Source organism: Oreochromis niloticus, linkage group LG1, assembly GCF_001858045.2.
Source record: "Oreochromis niloticus isolate F11D_XX linkage group LG1, O_niloticus_UMD_NMBU, whole genome shotgun sequence".
In the NCBI taxonomy this organism is placed as follows: Eukaryota; Metazoa; Chordata; class Actinopteri; order Cichliformes; family Cichlidae; genus Oreochromis; species Oreochromis niloticus.
Window position 1 is genome coordinate 15,746,681 of NC_031965.2, and position 21,578 is coordinate 15,768,258.

General features: G+C 39.5%; 1 protein-coding gene across 6 annotated transcripts in view; it reads left to right on the plus strand.

The window, feature by feature from the left end:
* Positions 1-21,578, plus strand: part of LOC100693248 (protein diaphanous homolog 3) — a 158,681-nt gene that overhangs the window by 135,524 nt on the left and 1,579 nt on the right. The window lies entirely within an intron of this gene.

Consider the following 21,578-nt stretch of genomic DNA (forward strand, 5'->3'; position numbering starts at 1 on the left):
CGCTGCACAAGAACACTTTAAAAATTATAGGAATGTCTGACTCTTTAGAAGCAAAATACAAAGAAATGAGGGGTGACTCAAAAATGTTTTCACCATACTTTAAGTGCAAGATTTGCCTTTCAGGATAATTCTTTTTTCCCTGTCATGATGGCCAAAATATCTAAAATGTTAAAGAAATTTTTGAACATTAGGTTACAGAGTAATTTAAACACATTTTTGTGAAAATAAAAAGAAACGTCTTTTGATAAGTAGCAGCAGAAATTGAGGCCTTGGTCGAACAGCTTTCAATCAAAGGCCAAAAAAGGAAAAGGGGAATGAAGGAGAATAAGATTGATAAATAAGAGATGGCAGGAAGGAAGAAGAGAGAGGGAGAATAATGTAACAGGGCCAATCACGCCTCAGTGCTTCTACTAATCATGCAAACAAGGTCACTATCTGCCAGAGCCAAACTGGCAGGCTATATGCATTGGAGGCATAGCTCTCTCCCTCCCTCCCTCCCTCCCTCTCCCTTTGCAGTATCCTTCTCCTTCTGTTTTGGTCACTCGGTTAATCAGTTGGACATACGGGTGACTGCCCACAAACGTGTGCACGGGAACATAAGGATAATGAAAATAACCTTTTTCACATTTTCAGAGCCTTGGTTTTTAAAGAAATTTTTATGGCTCTTAAAAGTAGCGAGCTGGGCAGGAAGAATACTTTCCTCAATTTATCACTGCTTAACAGCATATTTCATTCCAGTCAGAGAGAGTAACTGCAAACTGAGTGAGGATTTGCATACTGTTCATTACACACGGCACAAATTCATGTTTTACTTGCAACTGTGATGACAAATGATATAAAACACCTGCGGTTTCAGTTTCATTTTCTCAAGCGCACTCGTAATTGTCAAATTCTGCCTCACTCGCACACACATGTTCACATTCGCACAGACACGGGTGCGTCTCTTGACTGTGAATTTAAATATCCTTGCTTCTGTTAATTGGCCACACTGTAAAGAGAAGACTGTGTCGGTTTGAAAGCGTTGCTGGCCATTTTTCTCTACGCCCTGGTCAAAAGTGCCTGGGGCACTGTCCACATAGACGTTAATCATTATTTGCAGTATTTAATTCACCTCAGCCAAGTTTGGATACCATGCCGTCACAGAAAGATTTTCATAAAGATAGATTAAGTCAGTTTGTCATATTACTTTCCTCTATTTCCTTTGATCCAAAGTAGAAGAAAGCCTCATTTTCAGCGTTCAGTCGGTCGTCTTCATTAATTCTCTCACCTTCTATATTTTATTCCCATTAAAAATGCTAAAAGAGCATGATAAGAATTATTTATTATTAGAAATCATCTTTGTGATATCTTTGTGGTGCTGAACTTCAATGTGCTGGATATTTTTCGTAAAAATAACATCATATGGATAGATTGTAAATCATTCCTTTATACTGATCCTGTGACCCCTGCTGTTTGTGGAAGGATGCCCATATTGCCCTCCAGAATCAGTTACCTTTGCACCAGTGTAAAAAGTGACAACCAGTGAACTGTTAGCCATGCGTTCATGATTTCTCAAGGAGGATTAGACTCAGACCAGGTTCTGACATGGTCAACACCCTGATGACAAACAACATAAACGTGAAGAATCATCCATCACACACAAACACACAGCATGACCAATATTGTCCCAGTGCCCCGAAGCAGAAGCTTTGTATGTGTTTATGGCTTTAAGTGCTGTTGACAGGTGAAAATAAATCCCACTCTCCTTTTCACCTTCCTTGTGCCTTTTCAGACTGTGCACTTTTCACTTCCCTTTCTCTCCCACTCATCTGCCTCCATCATTCTCGCAAACCCTTTTCCCTTTTTGCATCCTCATTTTGTTTCCGTTGTGTTTCTCTCTTAAATACTGATTTTTCTTTCAAAAAGAAGGATAATAATTGTACTTCAAATTTACACATCTGTAGTTGTGCAGACAAAAGAAAAAGACCTCATCTTTTTTCTTCTCAGTTAATACAAAATCAAATGCCCTCACACCAAAAGTATATATATGTATTATTTTCCCCCATATTTGCCACTCAAACACCTCCCGCATGACAGATAGTGGCTAAGGGAAGGAGGGAGGAGGAGCAGCAACTAGGGAGATACTGTCAAGATTTGTCACAGTCTTCCTGCATGAAATGCCACCAGCATTTTGGAAAAAAAAAAGAGGAAAAAAAGGGCCACAGAGGAGGAGACATTAGCACGATGTCTATCTGTGTATGCTTGTCTGTGTCTTGGGGACATTTTACCACTGCAATACTGCATTCATACAGCTGTATCAAACAGGTCATCTAATCAGCTTATAATGAGATCCAGGTAGTTGGACATAAAAGATTCATAAGCTAGAGCTGTGTCTACTTCTCTTGTTCATCTTACCGTGTTGAACAGAAAAGATGTATATTTATACTGTAGGAAGTTCGCTTATGCATGCATGGGGAAAAAGTGGTATTAAATGGCATCAGCTGCACTCATCTTGCCATGAGAAGAAGTGAAAAATGTGACTTTTTTTCAGGCTGTCATTTTTCCTTTGGCTTTCTTTTTCTAATTTCTAGATTTCCACTTTTTTTTCCCTATTCACAGCAGTGACTATGTGCATGCTGAGCAGAAAACATGAGCTCTACAAAGATCATCTCTCTCTTTCTTCTCCTCCACCCACCTGTGGCAATGAACCATTAGTAGCCACCAACCAGCACCACACAGCAGCATGTGCCAGAGGGTGTCTGTGTTGATTGCACTGGTTCTGTTTCAGGTATACCTGTTTATAAGGGTGTGTGTGGGTGTGTGTGTGTGTGCGCCTGTATATGTAACTCAGCTGAGTATTCTGTGTAGCCCTTATTACAACCCAATTTCTTTCTGGACAAAAAAACAAAATGGATATTTGAAGTTAATCCTATCATTTGAGAGATGTTGGTCTGTTTTCAGAAACATCATTTCTTAAAAATGTAATTTCTTTCTGTCGTTTTGGTGTCATTCAAACATGAATTTGACTGCTTATCCAGACTTACATTAAACCCAACTTTTTAAAGTGTCACATTTCTAGTACTCCTTTTTAGAGATTCAATTCAATATAATTTCATTAGTGGTATTTCTATAGCAAAATACATTTAAATTACATTTACAGCTTTTGAGCTGCAAATGCTTGTCAGTGCACAGGACCACAAGTATATAAAATTTAAATAATGAATAGTTCAGTGTTTGATCGACACCCATGTTTCGTCTCGCTTTCCAACTTTGTAGCTACACATAATTTAACTACCTGTGCTTTGCTTAATTAAAGCATTCCATCTCAGTGCAAACTGGTCCAACATAAATGTTAATGACAGTAATTGTAGTAAATACTAATGAATTAAATTCATCATTGCACATCTCTGCAGACCCATCCTCGCTCACATTGTGGTTTTAAAGACATAAAAAATAATCGAGGCTTAAAAACAGATCTGGTTGTCTGGTTTGTCCTCATAAAGTAAGTAGGATCATCCAAAAACGCTAAGGGTAGGAAATTTGAGCTTTTAACAAAGTTGCGCCACATTAAAAATCTGCATGAAATTAAAATACAAGTGTGCATACTTGCATTACGTTGTTAGATGTCCAGTCATTAAATATCTACATAAACTGTTTGTTGATTTTTATTGAAGATGTATATTAAACAACAAAGATTTAAAGGGTATACGCATGAATTGAGCCACACAGTATGCAGTTAAAAGTGTATTTTCCGAGGCCGTATTTTTAGTTATTAGCGTAAGTGGGATTTTTAATTAGATTTTGGTAACAGAACCCATTAATTCAGGTTTCTCTTAAAGACTTTCTTATTAAACATGTTTAATTTGGCCTGATTATTTGCATGATAATTAGCTCAAGCAAAACCCATCTCTAATGCATGCCATCATCATCCATCTGTATCTGAACAAGATTATTTTTGCAAACCAGTGCTGAATTTGTGCATGCTGTACAACAGGATAATACCCTCGGATCTTACCGGATATGTAAGCCGGTTCTTCTCCTGTTATCGTCCTTCTGGATTTAGAGATGTCTGATTATGTCCAGACTCAAGCAATTCCAATAACAATGTAAGCTTGCCCTCCTCGCCAAGTGGTTTGGCAGATATGAAATCAGTGCAAACAAAATCTGATTTGTGCACGGACAGAGTTACAGCCCAGCATTACTGAAGTGACTGCTGTAATTGTAACCATGATTTCAGTGCAATCTTTGCTTACTTTGTTCTCTTTTCCATTACCTAGTATACTCTCTCTCGGTCTCTGTCACTCTAGCGCTCTTTCCGTGGTATTTCTCTATTACTTTAACCCTTGTAAGCCTTATCTTCTGTTTCCTGCTTTCGAATGTGTGGGAGGCACCATTGATTGCAAGAATGTTTCCATCAGAAGATCAGTTTTCTGGATCACTGTAATGAGTGGTGTCTGCTGGTGTCAGAGAATGGATTGGTTCATGTCAGTTAACCTACAGACAAAAAGACTTGCTGAAATAAAGACTGTTTTCACAGGTGCACAATCAATGGTATTTTCGCTGGCTCGTGTTAGTTGGGGAAATAGAAGATAGAGACTTTCCTTCAGACTTTGATTAAGTCATCTCAACTGAATGAATGCGTTTTCTCTGCTGAAATTGATAATTTCTGTCACCCAAACGGTCAAAACCAACACATTATGGTTAAAGGTCGCTAATAATTATTTTTAATTTCTCTTTTCATAGCCTATCTTTGGATCTAGTAAATATGTATTAGGACCAGTGTAATTTAATATGAAAAATGTTCAGGACTGGTCACATTTACACCCACTGCATTTTCTTTTTCTGGCACCTGTTGCTTGTTATTGTTGGACTTATGGAATACATTCTCTGTGCTCATCTGAAAGCAGACATGTAGCCGTTGAATCCTCTGGATTTTTGCATAATTGCTTTTGCTGGGGTCTGATGTTCCATTTGCTAATGTGGCATGTTCTAAAAAAAAAACCAAAAAACCAAGGCAACACTGTCAGACAGGGCTGGAGTTTCAGTAATAAATACCTTCCTTTACGCCTCTGTCCTGTACCCTCATATTCCAGTTGCACTACTCATTATTTGTTTGTCCCTCTGTTAATACAAAACACATTTCTCACCACACTGAAATACATGCATTTTCGTGTGTTTTTGATCTCGTTCAGCGGCTGTATAGAGGTGCATGTTTGGCTGAGTTTCTTGGTTTTGCTCTGATATGCATCTGTGAGCGTTTAAGTCTATTTTCTGGCTTGACTATTTCTCTCTCTTAAATAATAATGAGCCTGTTATACCCGGAAGTAGCCAACTTTCTAAAGCAGTCAGGCACAAACATGGCTAGATATCCCTGCTCTCGCCCCCTGTTTTATATCTCCTGTCTGATCAGTGCTAGCAACAGACAACAGCACCAAAGCTTCCCTGATTGTACCCAGGCAGAGGGTGTTACATGCTGTCATGGTGCTTTCAGAAGTTATTTACTGTTTGTTTCCCCCCTCGATTTCTTCTTTATTCCTGTGTTTGTCTTGTGTGTGTTTGCTGATGGATGTTGTGATAATTACAACAAGGATTGTGCTGCAGGCACAATCCTGCATGCTCTGAAGTGTCACACTGAGCCATTGTTCTATTCATTGGCTGATTAAAGAAAACAAACACACATCTAGTAGCTGTTTTGTACATCTGACTGTGTTGAATAAATAACACAACTGTGCAGGTTTAAAATCCAGGTGTGCATGTCCTGTTCTGACGTTAATGTAATGCAAAACCAAAAGAAAAAACAAAACTATGACTAAACCTGATTTAACTTCTATGTAAGAGTAAGTTGTGAAGGAAAATACGAAATCTTAGGTGTTAATTGTAATTATGCCATTATTTTGAAATCAAATGACATTCTTTTATCCATCCTCATCCTCATCCATAGCCTATCTAACTGTAAGTGAACAATTCCTAAAATGCTGTGCATTAAGTCATTGCTAATTACATTGTACAACCTTTTCATAAATAATCAGTCTGCATTGTTGTTAGCATTGTGCTTCACCATAATCACCTCACAAAATAATCCCCCCCCCCGGACTTTTTTTTTTCTTTTGTAGCACAGCCTGGTAATGAACTGAACTTCACTGAACTGGCAAGACCGGCAGACACAAGAGAGTGACACACAAAGAATAACAGACATGATTAGCTGCTTTAAAAAAGATATGCTTGTCATATCAGGCCTTTCTGATACAGAAATACTTGCATCGATTCAGCTGTGATTCCCTCCCAGCTTTGCCGTGATTCAACCAGTTTGAATCGATGCAGCTGCATCTTAGACATTAAGCCCAGCACATCGATCTCACTTGGTGAATTGTGACACCCTCTGAGTGTGTATGTGTGTGTGTGTGTGAACACACACATGCGTTTCCTTTTTAATTCTTTCAAGGTTTATAAATACATACATATATATGTGTGTATACAAGCACACATATACATACATACATGTATGTATGTATATGTGTATATGTATAACCTGGACAACAAACAGCTCGTGTTTCTCATCTGCTCCATGTGTTTTTGTAGGTCAAGGATAACTTGAGCATTGAAGGAGAAAAAAATGTATCTGTGTCCAGGTCGGATAATTTGTTAGGAGGGCCTTTTGTGATGCTTTTTTTTTTGTGCACAATTTCATTTCAAGCCTCTCTTGCATATTGGCTATGCTTTAACCATGTCATAACCTGCTTGGCAATGTTCCTTAACCGACTATTTACAAGATTAACCCATTCTATTGTCCACACTGCTGCAGCCTCTACAGACTGTCGAGACACAGAACATGTCTGAGGGGAGCATAGATTGCTATGGCCCCCATGGGAGCTTTCAGAAGGAATAAGATGGATGACACACTTAAAGTGCTGCACTTGTCCCTGAGGCCAGATCTGCTAAGGATGCTTTCCTGCCAAACCATCAGTACATGCACAGATATTAAACAGATGTGCTACAAGAGTGATAGGATTTTTGTGCACGCTTGGAAGTTGAGTTAATGATTTATTTCTTACATATATGTGCATGTGCATATACTGAGGTCACTGCTGCAGGAAAGTTACCCCTGGGTGTTTGCTGACAGCTAGCAACAAAATGGGACTTCTACGGTTTAAATATGTTTCTTCATTTGAAAAGCACAGAAGTCCTCTATTGATTAAAATCAATATGGGCCAATCTCATCAACACCACTGTCCTTGGCTTACTGATGTCTGTCATGCCGAGGACTGGGAGTGCGATGAACTACAGTTTTCTTTAGACAGATCCATACCTTTCGAGGTGATTGGGTTTGATGTGTGCCCCTGAGCCATGAGTGCACAACCTTCTATTTCAGTGAATCATTTGTGTGCTGCATTGATTAGAGGTTCATTGAATTCAACAGAGCTGGTTGGCCATCAGTTCTAAATGCATAGGGAATATGAAGTGGAATGCGTTTTGCTGCACACATTGTGGAGACTGGCTTTCCCTATTTGCATGTGCATGGCTTGTGTAAATGTATGATTATATGTTCTTCAGAGAGTTTTGTGGACTACTGATGCATGTATTTTTAATTGCCAGGCCAGTGTGAGAGTTAGAGGAAGAGGCCCCTGGACAGAGGCTGAGCTAAACCCAGCCATGCTGCCCTGTCACTTAATTTGTTTCCTCTCCTCAGACTGCCTTCCTCACTCTCATGCTGTCTCTGCGTTTCTCTCAGTATGCGGTAGTCTGAGTGGTGCTAGCTGACCTTCACTGGGACACAGCCGTGACTCTAATTGCATTGATATGTCAGCGAGCTCCAATGGTTGCAGGAGAGCGTAGCAACATTACCCCATGGCGATGGGGCCGCCATGCGAATTTTGCTTTCCTTTTTTACTGATGAGTCAGAGAATAAAGCTGCTAAAAAGTGAGAGACAGGCCAATGCTTATACACAGACATAACACTTTAGAATTTCCACTCACCATGATGCTAAGACACTGCATGACTTTGTCTGTCTGTTTGTCCAGGGTACAGTAACAATTAAAGCCCGTCAACCTTTACAGTAGGTTATAGAAAAATATGTAGTGCTGGTGGGTTGTTTTGAAGTCTGAGAACTCGCTGCCATCTTTTGTAATTAAGAAAGGAAGGAAATCCAAATGTCTGAGCTCTCCACTATTTAGATTTTTTTTCAGCAAATACCACAACTCAAGTCCCTAGAAGCTTTTACTTAAAAGCAGCAGGAAGTGTTGGGTTTGCATTAAAAACACATCAGTCTCTCCATGAATGTTTTCTGTTCTCTTTCCCCCCCCACCCCTTTTTTTTTTCTTCCTCCACTTGATGTAACACATCTCATATAGAGCTGGCTAGTCATTAATTGATTGATTTATTTGAATCAACGTCGACACCCAGTGTAGAAATCTAGCAGGTTGATATTAATAGCATTTCATGTCACCAACATCCCATTTTTATTTCGTTTTTTTGCAGCGTCTCTGCTTTGAGCGTTGCCTTTTTGTTTTTGTTTTAATTTTAGTTCTGGTATGGGTTGATATGATCTAATTTGTTCCCTGCCAACTGGTGGGTGGATGCATGCACATGCTTCTGCCCACCGGCTTTTGCATGTGTGTGTCATGTTTATTCATCAAAGATTATATCTGAAATCAAGTGGAAGCATAAAATTAGCATATTGTAAAATTTCAGTCAGTAGATACAAAAATCTCTGCACTGTGCACTGTATTTGTAGAGCTCTTGGAACTGTTGTCATCGGTTCCTTTGAAATTAATTTTCAATCATCATGCAACACTTACATTGGATGCTTTACTCTGCTCATCATAGCTTTTTCCCCCCCACAATAATATTTTTCCAGATTTAATAACATTAATAACAACAACAACACTGCTTCTTAGTCTCTTTTGAGCTTGGAAATAACAAATTTTAGGGTACTTTTTGCTTTTCTCTGTAAATGTTTTACATTTTTTGTCTCATGTGGGTTTTAGTTTTTTTTGTTCTTTTTGAAAATTAGATGTCACAGCACGGTGGTGCAGTGGTTAGCACTGTTTCCTCACAGCAAGAAGGTTCCTGGTTTGAACCGCATGGCCAGCTGGGGCCTTTCTATGTGGCGTGTGCTTTTATCCGACTACTCTATCTTCCCACAGTGCAAAGACATGCATAATTAGGTTAACTGGTGAAGCTAAATTGGATGTGCATGAGACTGTGCGGTTGTCTGTCTGTAGAGACATTTCCAGCGTGTGCTTTGCCTTTTGCCCTACGACAGCTGGGCGGTTTTGTTTTTGGACACCAAAGTGAAATTACTGTTTGAAGGGTGGAAATCTAACAAGACTAATGACTGAAGAACATAATAGACTTGACGTCAGTCAGTGTAAGTCATGCAGCTCCTTGTATTTGGTTTAGTTTGACCATGTTTAATCAATCACTGGTGACATTTGCGCTAAGCACTCTGATATAAACATGTTATGTTCTGTTTGCTGACCACAGCCGTGAGGCAGATGAATGTTATGGTGCATTATGCTCATGACATTATATCAAATATCAAGATAAATTAACGCTTAAATATGTTATCTTTAATTTACAGCCAGACAAAGCAAATATAGGGCCGCAATGGGCATTGTGGGAGTGAAACACACTACACTTTTCTCATAGTTTGAGTTGTTGATTTTTTCCCCATTAGTTACCGTCTGGACCACCTTGATCTGTGTGAAGTTGTGCTGTCAGACAGGCTCTATCGCAGTGTGTCTCGGCTAATTTTGCTGCGTTTTGACAAATGTCATGTTTTTGTTCACTTTTTGAAGTAACAAACCAGTTCCATTGCAGTAGGAAGGAAACGGAGAACGTTTTTTTCCTGCCTGGTGGTCTATGTGATTCTCTAGGAAGAGATGAGGTTGAAGGACAGTTAAGGGGTGAGAGTTGCAGCGCCAACAAAGAAACAAAAATGTGATTTCTAGACAGCAAGGAAGAAAAGGGAAGCGAATGAGATAAAGGAGGCGGGAAGAAGTGTACAGTTGTTTGAAAGAGCGAAACCTGTGTTGATGGAGACAGGCTGGTTACCAGATGGGTTTTGTCAGAGAGAGAGGGAGGAACACAGAGAGGGAAATGGTTAAGAGATGGAGGCTGATGTGGCTGTCTGTAATGCGATATGGCAGATGCGATTTTATTTTTAGGACACAAGGCCCCAGAACGATAGGTTTTATAGGGTTTTGAGTGGGTTGATCTTTTTAAATATTCAACTTCAATGAAATATGGAGCATGACTCCAGGCTGTTTGGAATTCATAAGTCTGTTTGGCAGGACTGGCCCTGCATATTGAGAGCTGTCAGAGTCAGCCTGAGTGTTAAACACAACTCTTCAGCTGGCAGTAAGAAACAATGGCAAAAAAGAAACACCTTAGTTGAATACAAAAGAGACGAAGAATGGAAGTCCTCTGCTGGAGGTTGAAATATTTAATCAGCTCTTGTGCTGGAATAATGAATGCGAATGAATAATGTTACCCAGATGAAGTGGTTTTGTTAAATGACCACTTGTATATAGGGCTTGGCTGCTTTGATACTGCTTGATACCTCTCATATGAGTTAATATAAACCTTTTATATTTTTACTATTTACTGTGAATTATAGACAACTTTGTATGATTCATAGTGTTAAATAATTCCTGTTTGCTTTGTACATGGCCTTGGTGCAGCACCTCAGTTCATTTTCTGTGCAAAACCAGCCATTTTAGCTTGTTTCCCTTTTGGGCCACCCTTCCTTTAAAACAGCCTCTTTCTTATTTGCTGCCCCTTGCAAACAGAAGACTTAAACAGCAGGTGGGTGGGGCTGCAGTGCTCACAGCCCGAGCTGTGTGCCTGTGATGAGAATATAAAGGATATCCCTTTTTTATGACATGTGAGGAGACTAGAATAGAAAATGTTGCTTGGGCAACACAAGTATCCACCACCATAACAGTTTATGTGTGATAGAAAATAAGGAACAGCATAATAGGTGTACTTTAACAAAAGAAAAACAACACGTCTGCGTTGTCCACACACCGGCAGTAGTGAAGAATCTGAATGTGGCTGTTAATATCTCATTTTGTGACACTGACAAAAATACAGCAGAATATGTGTTCTCTGCAAATCTGTCTTATGGATACAGAAGCCTTTTGCAAATGATCGGCTGTGTTCTCTATAATCCTCTGCACTGTGTACACAACAAGAAGGAGTCCATCATTTTTGCTCTTCCTGTGATGTAAAATTCTTCTCAGTCAATGATTTTAATGTCATTTTACTTTCTGTATAACCAATTGATTCAAAGCAAACAGAAAAGTGTCGTTCTTTCTGTCTTTGAGTCTAAGGATGCATTTGCAAGTTTCAGCTTCGTGTCTGGGGATGTGTGAAGGATCAATATTTTCCTTTCCCAGTGTGACAGGTGTACACTGCCGGAGAATGCGGCTGATAGAAACCCTTAGTTAGTGTGAAGTCACTGAGGGGAAATACATATGCATTAGACTACGACCGCTGGGGATATTTACCAGCAGTAACCGCACAAACAACAACAACAGGTAGCAGAGCCTGAAACCAAGGCATGTTTAATTCATGCCCGTTGCAGCAGCGTACACTGTCCGTACACCTGTGAAATAGCCCGTGCTTATTGGAAAAGGACTGTGCGTGTATGCGCTTGTGTTTGCTTCTATGCAGTGATGTGTGTCTGTCAGGCTGTCTTTCGGTGTTTGTGTCTGATGTCTGCTTTTCTCTTGCTGTGTGGGAAACACAGTGAGAGAAGAGCAAGGCCCCAGGAAGGGATGTTGTCCCTGTATGAGGAAACATTCGCAGTCTATTACCCTGCGTGTAGATATAATTAGTGTAAAGCAGGAGTAAAAGCTCGGGTTGCTACAACCATCTGCCAGGTGTATTTTCTATTTATAATACAGGTGGACAGATTTGTTTATATTATGAATAATTGTATGCTTTTTTTTTTACCCATTTATTGCAAATTGTTGATCATGGCCTTTAGTAAATGGCTTATTTTACGTCCTACAAAGATATAAGATTTGCTTCAGATGGATAATTTACAAATTCATATTTCTGGAAGATGATATTTCTAAAACTGATAAACATTAATTTAAAATGCCAATCTCTGACTTGTATTTAAATAAATGTCAAGATCATGACTTAACAAATGCTCTATATGTGTTTTTGTTACCGAGCTTAGCACTTAGCATTATCATTTATTCATCTGCATCTACAAAACAATACAGTGGACATTTTCTGCATTTTTTTAGGCAGCATATCAGTTTGAAATATTGCAGAGTGTCAAGGGACTAGTAAGAACAGTCACTGCGACCTCTTAGACGAAGAGCTGCGGGCGATAGACTTCACACCTCCAACTCCTCGGCGAGGTAACCAATTTTTACTGAGTCCTGCTGTTTGTAGGCTTGTGTCATGTGCAGTACAAAATCACATCACAGTCGTTCGCAAAATCTTGGAAAAATTCAAATTATTGCCTGACATCTTTTTAAAAGAAGTCAGCTTGTTTTGTAGCCACCATAATTGTGACCTATAGGGTTAAACCACATTTTCTGATAATGCTGTTCACTGCACGGCATTCGAAATTGGATGCGGCTTTTAATTGGCCATATTTTTGCGTTTACATTGATTTACATTGGCTATCAAGCTGTTTTTTGGTTTTTGTTGTTGTTGTTTTGTTGTTTTGAAAAGGCAGATATGAATACATTAGTGACAACAGTGTTATTGACTGCTTTGAAAATGTCATATCGCTTGCGTTTGATAGTGAAGCTATCGATCAAAGAGAGGCCCTGTATTATTTGTTATCATTTTTTCTCAAGTAGAGTGCGTGTAGGTTAGCCATACTAGTGGCAGGGAACCGGGCTCACTTTTGGGGCATTGTTAGATGCACCAAGGCGTGCTAACGTAATGCCATGCTTGGCTGCAGCTCACAGTGGCTGAAGGTTCACACTGAGGGGCAGGGGACTTCAGGGACATTCAGCCACAGCCCTTTCACATCCTCCACGTCACCCTTTCTGAATTTACGCGGCTACCAACTCCTCCTTCACTTGTCTCGTAGTCTTGATTTCAATATGTCATATTTGTTTATGCACTGCAGGGGAAATGTGCTGACATCTCCATAGGAGTGTGTCTCTTATGTACACATCTATGGTTGTGCAAATCCCACTGCCTGTCCAGTTTAAAAATAAATAAATAAATAAATGCTTACAAGAATGCGGTCATAGAGGGTGACCTATAAATGTCAAGGGACTGTCCCCTCTCTTTCTTTGGAGCCAGATATTCAGGCTCCACTTACTGTGACCATAGACGAACATGCTAATCAGTAATATTTTAGTATAAAGACAGTTTTTATCTCCCAGATACTATACACAATGTAAACTCTCTCCACTTGTGCCAGCTCTATTGAAAGGGCATAATGTTTTCTAAAATTAGCTTTGAGCCTTAACAAATTAACTGTATCAAAGTGGTAATTATAAAAAGAGCCAATGCTGTTTTCTTTTTGGACTGATCATCACTGTCACTAAATCAAAATATGTGTTTCTGACAGCCCTAGTAAGATGTAATACATGTCCCTGGGGCTGCAGCTAATAATTCTTTTACTCATCAATTAGTCTGTTGGTCATTTCATCTTTATTAAATCATTAATCATTTCATTTATAATAAATTCAAATAAGAAATCCTACTACCAGATCTCGAACCACATTTTTTAACAACAAATTATAACAAGCACTATTTGGCTGCAGCTCCTCAGTGAACTGTAGGCTCAGCCAAAAAAAAAAAATTGTATTGATAAATAAATAAATAAAATTGTATCACGAGTACATACTGGCACATATTTTTCCTCCAAATTATGTCTCATTTCCACTAAAACTGTGGAACTGAATCATGTTCTTCTGTAATTAAACAAATATATTTGAGGTTGTTAATGTGGGAGAGAAGGAGGAGAGAAAGAGGGGAGCAGAATCAATGCTTAACAAATGAAAACATTTATATATGCGTTAGAGCCGGGCAGGCCTCCGTTACCTATGTCAGTGCTGGTTTTTGGATTACCCATAGGGACTGTTATAGTGCTCTTTCAACAGTCCTCTATTTTCTCTTCTTTCACATAGCTCCCTCAGTTTTTGTGCTCTATTTGAGTCTAGTCCAAATTACAGTCATTGCCCCCAAATCATGCCACTGTCTTGAGGCTGTTTAGTCTGTCCACCTTGTCATCCTCTCCCTCATCATCTCATTCTCCCACTTTTGTTCTCCTTTCACTCTCCTCTCATTGCTTGTTGCCTGTCCTCATTTTTAATCCTGTCTGCTGTGTCAGAAAAAGCTAGACAGTACAGTCTGCACATGTGCAGCTAACTACAACAAACAAACAACGGACTAACCTTCAGTGACTGGTGCTTTGCCAAGTAATGATCTTTAATTAGAGTCAGCCTAATACACCCAAGCTAACAAGCTGTCTTCTTGCTTTTACCCTTTAAAAGACTGGCTGGGGGACTTTGGCACATGACTCACATTTGTTTCACCATACGACTCTTAAATGTAGCTCTCCTTGGCACATCTCATTGTGTTGTGCAAAGTCATAGCCTTCTAGAGTACGGTGCGCACAATCCCATCCTCACAGATAAAATGGTAAGCCTTTTTTTTCCTTTCTTTTTATACCATTTGTATTCCTAAGTGGTAATGCACAACTGTCCATTAGAGTACAAACAAAGTAAGAAGGGTTATTTTGTGGGCCAGGTTTTTCACCCCTTTTCCTCCATTCAATCATTTTTGCTTTTCTGAATTTGTTTTATTTGTACTATGAGTCATAGCAACTCTACTTTCACACCTCAAGTGTGCTGATTGCTGGCAGAGATGCAGCAAAACACACACCTAGTCTCATCTTCTGTTATATACACTGAAGATGTCTGAAAAGTTCTGCAAAAGTTTTGTTCAGTGTTACCGGTTCCACCATGAATGACTGGTTAATCCACACAGAACAATTTAAAAATGACTGAGGGAATTTTTCTTTTCCATTTACTTAAATTTACCTAAGATTTTGAGAACAGAAGAGCTCAAGAAGGAGGTCAGTAGGACTTTTTACACCTTGCCATAGGTGTTCTTACTCGGGAAGGATATCATATAGGCTTCTCATGTTGATAGCGTAGCTGTATCTGCTGGCAATCTGACACTTTGGAATTTGGCAGCCTTAATACAATTTATTTATTTATTTATTTTTGCAGATTTCTTAATGGCACAGTTTAATATGCTATACTACAGCCAGTGTTTCAGTCTTTTAACAAAATGGCATTCAAAGCTTTTTCTCAATTTGTATTCAGGGAATTTTCATAATGATAAAAACCATTCTGCTGCCAGATTGTTGTAATTGTATGGAGTTTCATGCCGGGACACAATTTGATAGCAGAAATGTTAAAAGATTTTCCACGCTCTTTGTTTCATTTACAGCTTTTTGCTTTCTATGTAAACACAGGCGGGAATATTCTGCCAGTATCACTGCAGAAAATGATGATAAGGTTCAAATGACTGACTCACATGGTACATAGACTTAAGTGTATAATTCTTTTTTTTGGTCTTCAAATTACAAATAAGGAGTGTATTGAAATAGAGCTTTCATAAATAACAGGTAATTATGTAAAATCATTGTTTGATTATCTATGCTGTCATGACAATTCTGGTACAAATACATTGTGATTTAGATAGCGTTCATACATTAAGGCTTAATAATTATGTTTGCTTCTGATGACGTAGTTGTTGCAGAGGCAGACGGGGAATTGAAAACCGTTTGTAATTGGCTGGTAGATCTAAAACTCACTGGACCAACGAAAGCAAAGCTTTTTTTCCCCTTTTAGGCCTAGTAGAAAAAGCAAAACAAAAACAAAAGTCGGACTCATTTCCTGATGGGGTCGGAAGGACCTATTTTTAAGCTCTTGCATGCACAAATAAATATGTCAGTTACAGTTAACAGTATAGTTAAAATCTTGAACACCTGGCAAAAGATATAAAATAAGCAGGAGGGTGGGTTAAGTTGTGTTAGTGAATTGGTAGTTATGTTCTTATACTTGTGTTTCCAAGTGACTTCTGCTACCTAAAGATCCTACTTTCAGGAAGCTGAGGAGTAGCACTGGCAACTGCCGCTATTATTTTTTTTAATTCAGATGGCATAAATTATAAGTATTTAGTTTCTAATACGGTTTTTATTATGTTCTGACACAGTAATCTCACATCCTAGTATAACTAGACTGTGTACGGAAACTGAAAAATTGAGTATCTCTGTTCTGAATGAAGAAATATTGTTCTAAGAAACATTTTGACACACTGAGACGATTTCTGTTCTTATGTTGTTATAAACACATGACAGCAAAACATGGCTACAATAACAGTGACAAACTGATCTCACTGCTGTGGAGGAGATCATTTATAACTGCTCAAAAAGTCTGATGTTTGAACCCCTCAGTCATAAAACGCTGGGCGGATGGGCTGGCCTCATGGACACCGACTATACCCTACACTACCCTGTGCTAGACTATACTCTGCTGTACTGTATAAAGAATCTGCTACACAAAAGTCAGCCATGTTTCATTGTAGGACTGAAAGTAAAGCCACCAGTGCATTTTAACCATTCGATTTCCAAGTGATATGCCTAATTCTGCTTTTGTCTCTCATCTTTTCGATGGAAATTTTCAATAGATAAAACAGAGCTGGTCACTTTCAGTTCATTGTGGCTGCTCTTAAGACACTGAGGCTATATATCTACATATTCAAATGTTTTTATTTTAAAGCTAAATTTGTTTGGATACAGATGAGCATTTTAGCAAACATTCAGAAATAATCTGCAAGTAAACTCACATTACATGACCGTTCTTATACATGACCAGTGTAAAGAGGACACAGACAGTTGGTTGCTTGAAGGAAATGCTATGGAAGAGACAGCAATGCCAAAAAGATCAGAGATTTCTTGTTGACATGGAGGTGGAAAGTAACCAGAGTACAATAGCAGTGGAAAACACAGTAAATACAGCAACATATTAGACAACTACAGGTCAGCAAGAAAAATCAATAATGACAAATTATTAGTAGTATTTATACAAAATGTTTTTTGAAAAAAATGTGCTTTTGTTTGATTATGTAACCAAAGTCATACGCCGTAAAGTGGCCCCAAGTGCAGAGATTTAGATTTAAAATGGAAAGGGTGGAAAAAACAAAAAAACAAACCATCTAGCCATGTTTTGATTTATGACGGCTAAAGAAGCGTGTATTTGATCTTGCTAACTTCAACTTGTTGTGTCAGTCACTCCGTGGAGAGAAAAAGTCACTTCACTGTCTGTATTTTTCTAAGTCTGCATGACTGCTCTCTTCTTAAAGTGATCAAATACAGCAAACTTCATAAGAGTGGAGAGACAGGGAGGGAGTGAGAGATGAGAGGAAAGGCTCATCTGCATCTGTATTTGAAGTGGCAAATGCAAATGGACCAAATGATCTGACAAGAGAAAAATGTGAATTCCTCTCTGCAGCTATTTGCAGATGGAGAAAAAAAAATCTCTGTTTTCTCTATTGGACGGGGCCTTTTACATTTCTACAAAATGCCATCCTATCAGACATGTAATAAACCACCATGGTTCCATCTTGAAATTCCCAGTGATATTTTCAAACGATTTAGAGCAGCGATTAGTCTGTTTCGTTTGAGATTTTGCTTGTCTTATGCTGAAACAGAACCAGTGTCAGTAGCTGGGAAAAAAGGCTTTGGGCTCTGAGACTCACAGTTTAAAGACACATTTTACAGCAAAGCTGAGAGCGAAAAGGCACAACACACTCAGTCTGCCAGCTCTTTTATCGTCATTTTTGAACAGTTTTTCTTCTCCGTTCTGCCTTCAAGCAGACTAAAGGACGGCGTTGGACCGAGGACTGTGATAGACTGCTGGTTTAGCGTTGTGTTTATGGTTGACACTCTGGAAAATACCACTCTCCAGGCTTTCTCATCTGTTCAGTTTTGCTCCAATCTCTTAACACCTCTTGATGTTGATGAGTTTATTACCACAATGGTGTCAGTTTAGCTTTAACAGTGCGAAAAGGTGAAAGACAGGTGAGCACTGCTGCAGCCCAGACTTCACTTTCTGTCTCAGAAGCCTCAGAGTTGCTCCTTCTTTTTCAAACGTCGACAATCCAGAAGCAGGAAAGAAGTGAATAAATGCTTACCTGCATCAGCACCGAACATAAACGCAGCAAATGATCTTTCATGAGGAAATGTGCTTTCTTTTGTGTTGCCATCTGCCAGTGGAAGGAAAGAATACCTCTCCTGCTCTTTCATTATATTTCACTGTGAAAGCTTTCTAACAAAGTAGTTTGACATTAAGGTGTGAAGATGAACTTCTAAGTATGGACTGCTGTATTGGTGCTCTTTCAACACACAGTCCAAAACCCAAGTTCAAACATTGGTTTAATATGTTCTGCCTCCATATGTGACGTCAAAGGTGTCGGAAACCGCCACCGTGGCTTCACAGAGGAAAGTACTTAGTAGAAATAGAAAAGCTCTGTGTAAGTAGCAGACAACACACTGTTTCACTTTTTAGCTTAAAAGTGGCATTTACCAGCTTATTATTTGACAAAAACCACACAGTAAAAATGCTGCTGGCTTGCAATGGCTCCTGGTCAAAGACAATAACTGAAGAAAGAAGCTTTTTTCTTACAAGGACATGTAACCATTTAGTGTTCGAAGAGCTGGATTTTAAAACTGAGGTGAATTATGCCCCGTAGCATAGCAGGTGAGCGGGTGCTGAAAGGTTGAGAGGGCCTGTGTTCGAGTCTGCCCTGGACCATTTTCTCAGTGCCATTCCTCCCTGCTCTCTCCCTACTTCTCTACTGTTCTACCCTAAATAATGCCCAGTGGCCAAGATTTAGGAAAAAGTGCATAGCTCAGAAATACTAACGCCTGAATTATAATATCAACATAGAGTCTACGATACACAGCATGCATAGGTCGCAAAAGCTGATGGGGTATTTATACCTGTGCAGGCTGCATCGAAGGTGATGTGTATTTACATTTCTGGGGAGGTTTGCATGAAGAAACCAAATAGGGTTTTGGAACGGTTTTGCTGTAACAACGTATCGACATGGATGTAACTGTGTTAAAGTAACAGAAGCATTTTTATCAGAGTGTGTCCTTGTATGTGATCAGAGTGGAAAAAGCTTTATGAAGCCTTTTGTGGCTCCTGAGGCAGCAGATCAGAATCTAATCATGTATCGCAGTAATATCACTTAGATCAGTGTCACTTAGCACTAAAGTTCAGTCCGAGACCTCTCATATCTGCTGGTGGCTATACTGCACACCTGAATTCATACCTGAACTGTTCACAGTGGAGTTGCAGCCTGGTGTATGTAGGCTGAAGCTTTTTTATTATTTGAAAGTCATTGAGTGCAATGCTTAATTAATTGTCTTACTAATAATGATGTGGCATTTATCCTGAGTATGTTGCATACTAAAGTACACTAACCATCTTTTATATCTAATTGCACATCACGTAGCTAATCCATATTTGATGGTGTGAGAAGGATAAATTCACACCTCTACCATCACAAGCATGTGTTCAATAAAAGACGACAGTTTTGTCTTTGAATTCCTTGACGATCCAGAGCAGCGATTTCGATTAAAATTCTGCTTGACTAGTTCTCCTGTACAGCCTTTGTCAGTTGTTGGTTAAAGGAGTGCTACCTGGAAGATGAGACATATTTTACATCTCTCAGACGTGTTTTACAGCTTAGATGAAGGCATATGTTGAGAAGCTAGCAAGGCTTCAAAGGAAGGGGCAGCGAGGTGTCACAGGCAGGCAGACTGAGAAGAAACTGAACTTGCCAGCACTTTGATCATGTTCACCACTAAAGGCCAAGGCCCTGTTAGGGAGAAGAGAAATGCACTTTTGGATAAGAGGTCTTATTCAAGTGTGGGGTTTCTTCATTTCTTTTTGAAGTGTAAATGTATATGTATCGAAACAGCATTTTGTACTCCAGTCAGTATGTGGTTTTCATAAGTAATTTAGGCTCCATGCAGAGCTGAAAATAATTAAATGCTAATACATGTTAAAATGAATGTAAATTCAAAGATTGACATTTTGTCACACTCGACGTGTGATAATAATCCCATCCGTGTTGCTTTTCGTGACAGAAACGGCCTCAATTTGAGATTAAGCTAAAGTGTAAACAAGATATCAAAATGCAAATAGTTTATTACAGAAGTGATCACTTTCCCAGCATCAGCTCTGAATCTGTGAGCGCCGCTTTTAAGGGAAACAAGTGTTTCCTTTCAAGAGGGGGGCATCGCTAAGTAGAGAGAAGCAGACAGGGTGGGTGTAGCTGATGCACTTTTTAGGGGGAGGACAGAGAAACAGGACGTGATTGGGAAATTGTGGAGCAAAAAGTATCAGCAGTGGGAAATAATTGTCATCTGTTGCAAGTTAGACTGCTACAGCAGGAAGATGGCGCAAAAAGGTTCAGATAATGAGAGGAGACTTGCATTTTCAGCTGTGTTAAATGTTCAATCACAGCAAGCAAGACGAAACACTCTACTCAGTTCCTCCTTTTAAAGTCGCCCACTGCCTCTTGTTTGCCTAACAGGTTTTTTGTGAACGTAACAGCGTGTGTTTGTGTGTGCGCGAGTGCGAACGTTGACTTTCTTTCCTTAATATTGCAGTCGCTTCCTTCTTGTCTGCTCTCTTTCCTCCCTTTATCCTTATTTATTTGTCAGAGGTTGTGTTCAGGGACGTTCCTTGTCATTCGTCAGCTCGGCCCATAAAACACACTGTCATGACTGACTGGCCACGCTCCAAACTCATTACCGATTGGCTGACAGAGCGGGTCGCTCTGTTCTGCTCTGCTGTGTTTGACTCCTGTTTGCCAGACATTTCAGGCTCAGGAAACTTTAAATGCGGCGGTGTCTTTCCTCGCGCCACTCCTCTCAGCCTCACACTCAAGGTCACATGAATATGGATTTGCCCTCTCCTTCCAGCGCGCACATACTGATGATGAAGTCTAAGATCTACTCAGAAGGATTATAATTCAGAACGTAGGTCTGATCTTGGCATCTGGGCGTTGCTCTGTTCCACTGTCTGCCTGGGAATGTGTTTTAAGGAATAAGAAAGATGAAGAGGACAAGTGCCGGAGCAGAGAGCCGAGATGAAGAGCAGAGGAAGGAGAATGGATGATGATGGTAGAATCAGGGGAGGTGAAGCTGGGTGGGAGGGTGTCGTGCAAGGGGGGTGAGACTAGGAGATTGGAAAAAAGGGCAACATACAATGTTATTGAGTTCCTGTTGTGGTTGATCAGCCATATCCATTTCATCATGCTGAGCTGGCTTTGTGCCAGAGTACTGCAGAAACTTCAGTCTCATCAGTGAGAGTATGTCGATTCGAACAGACTAGCAGTGCGACCTCTTGTGTATGTATGTAATTTGTTTTGCATGCGTAATTGTTTACTAAACTGCTTTTATTACTTCCTAACTTCTTTTATTTCATAATTTCGTGTTTCGCTGCATCGCCTGACTTTCTATTTTCTCATCGCTCGCCTGCTTTTGCCGCTTCTCTGTGGCTTGCTTGTAATTTAATCTGTAATC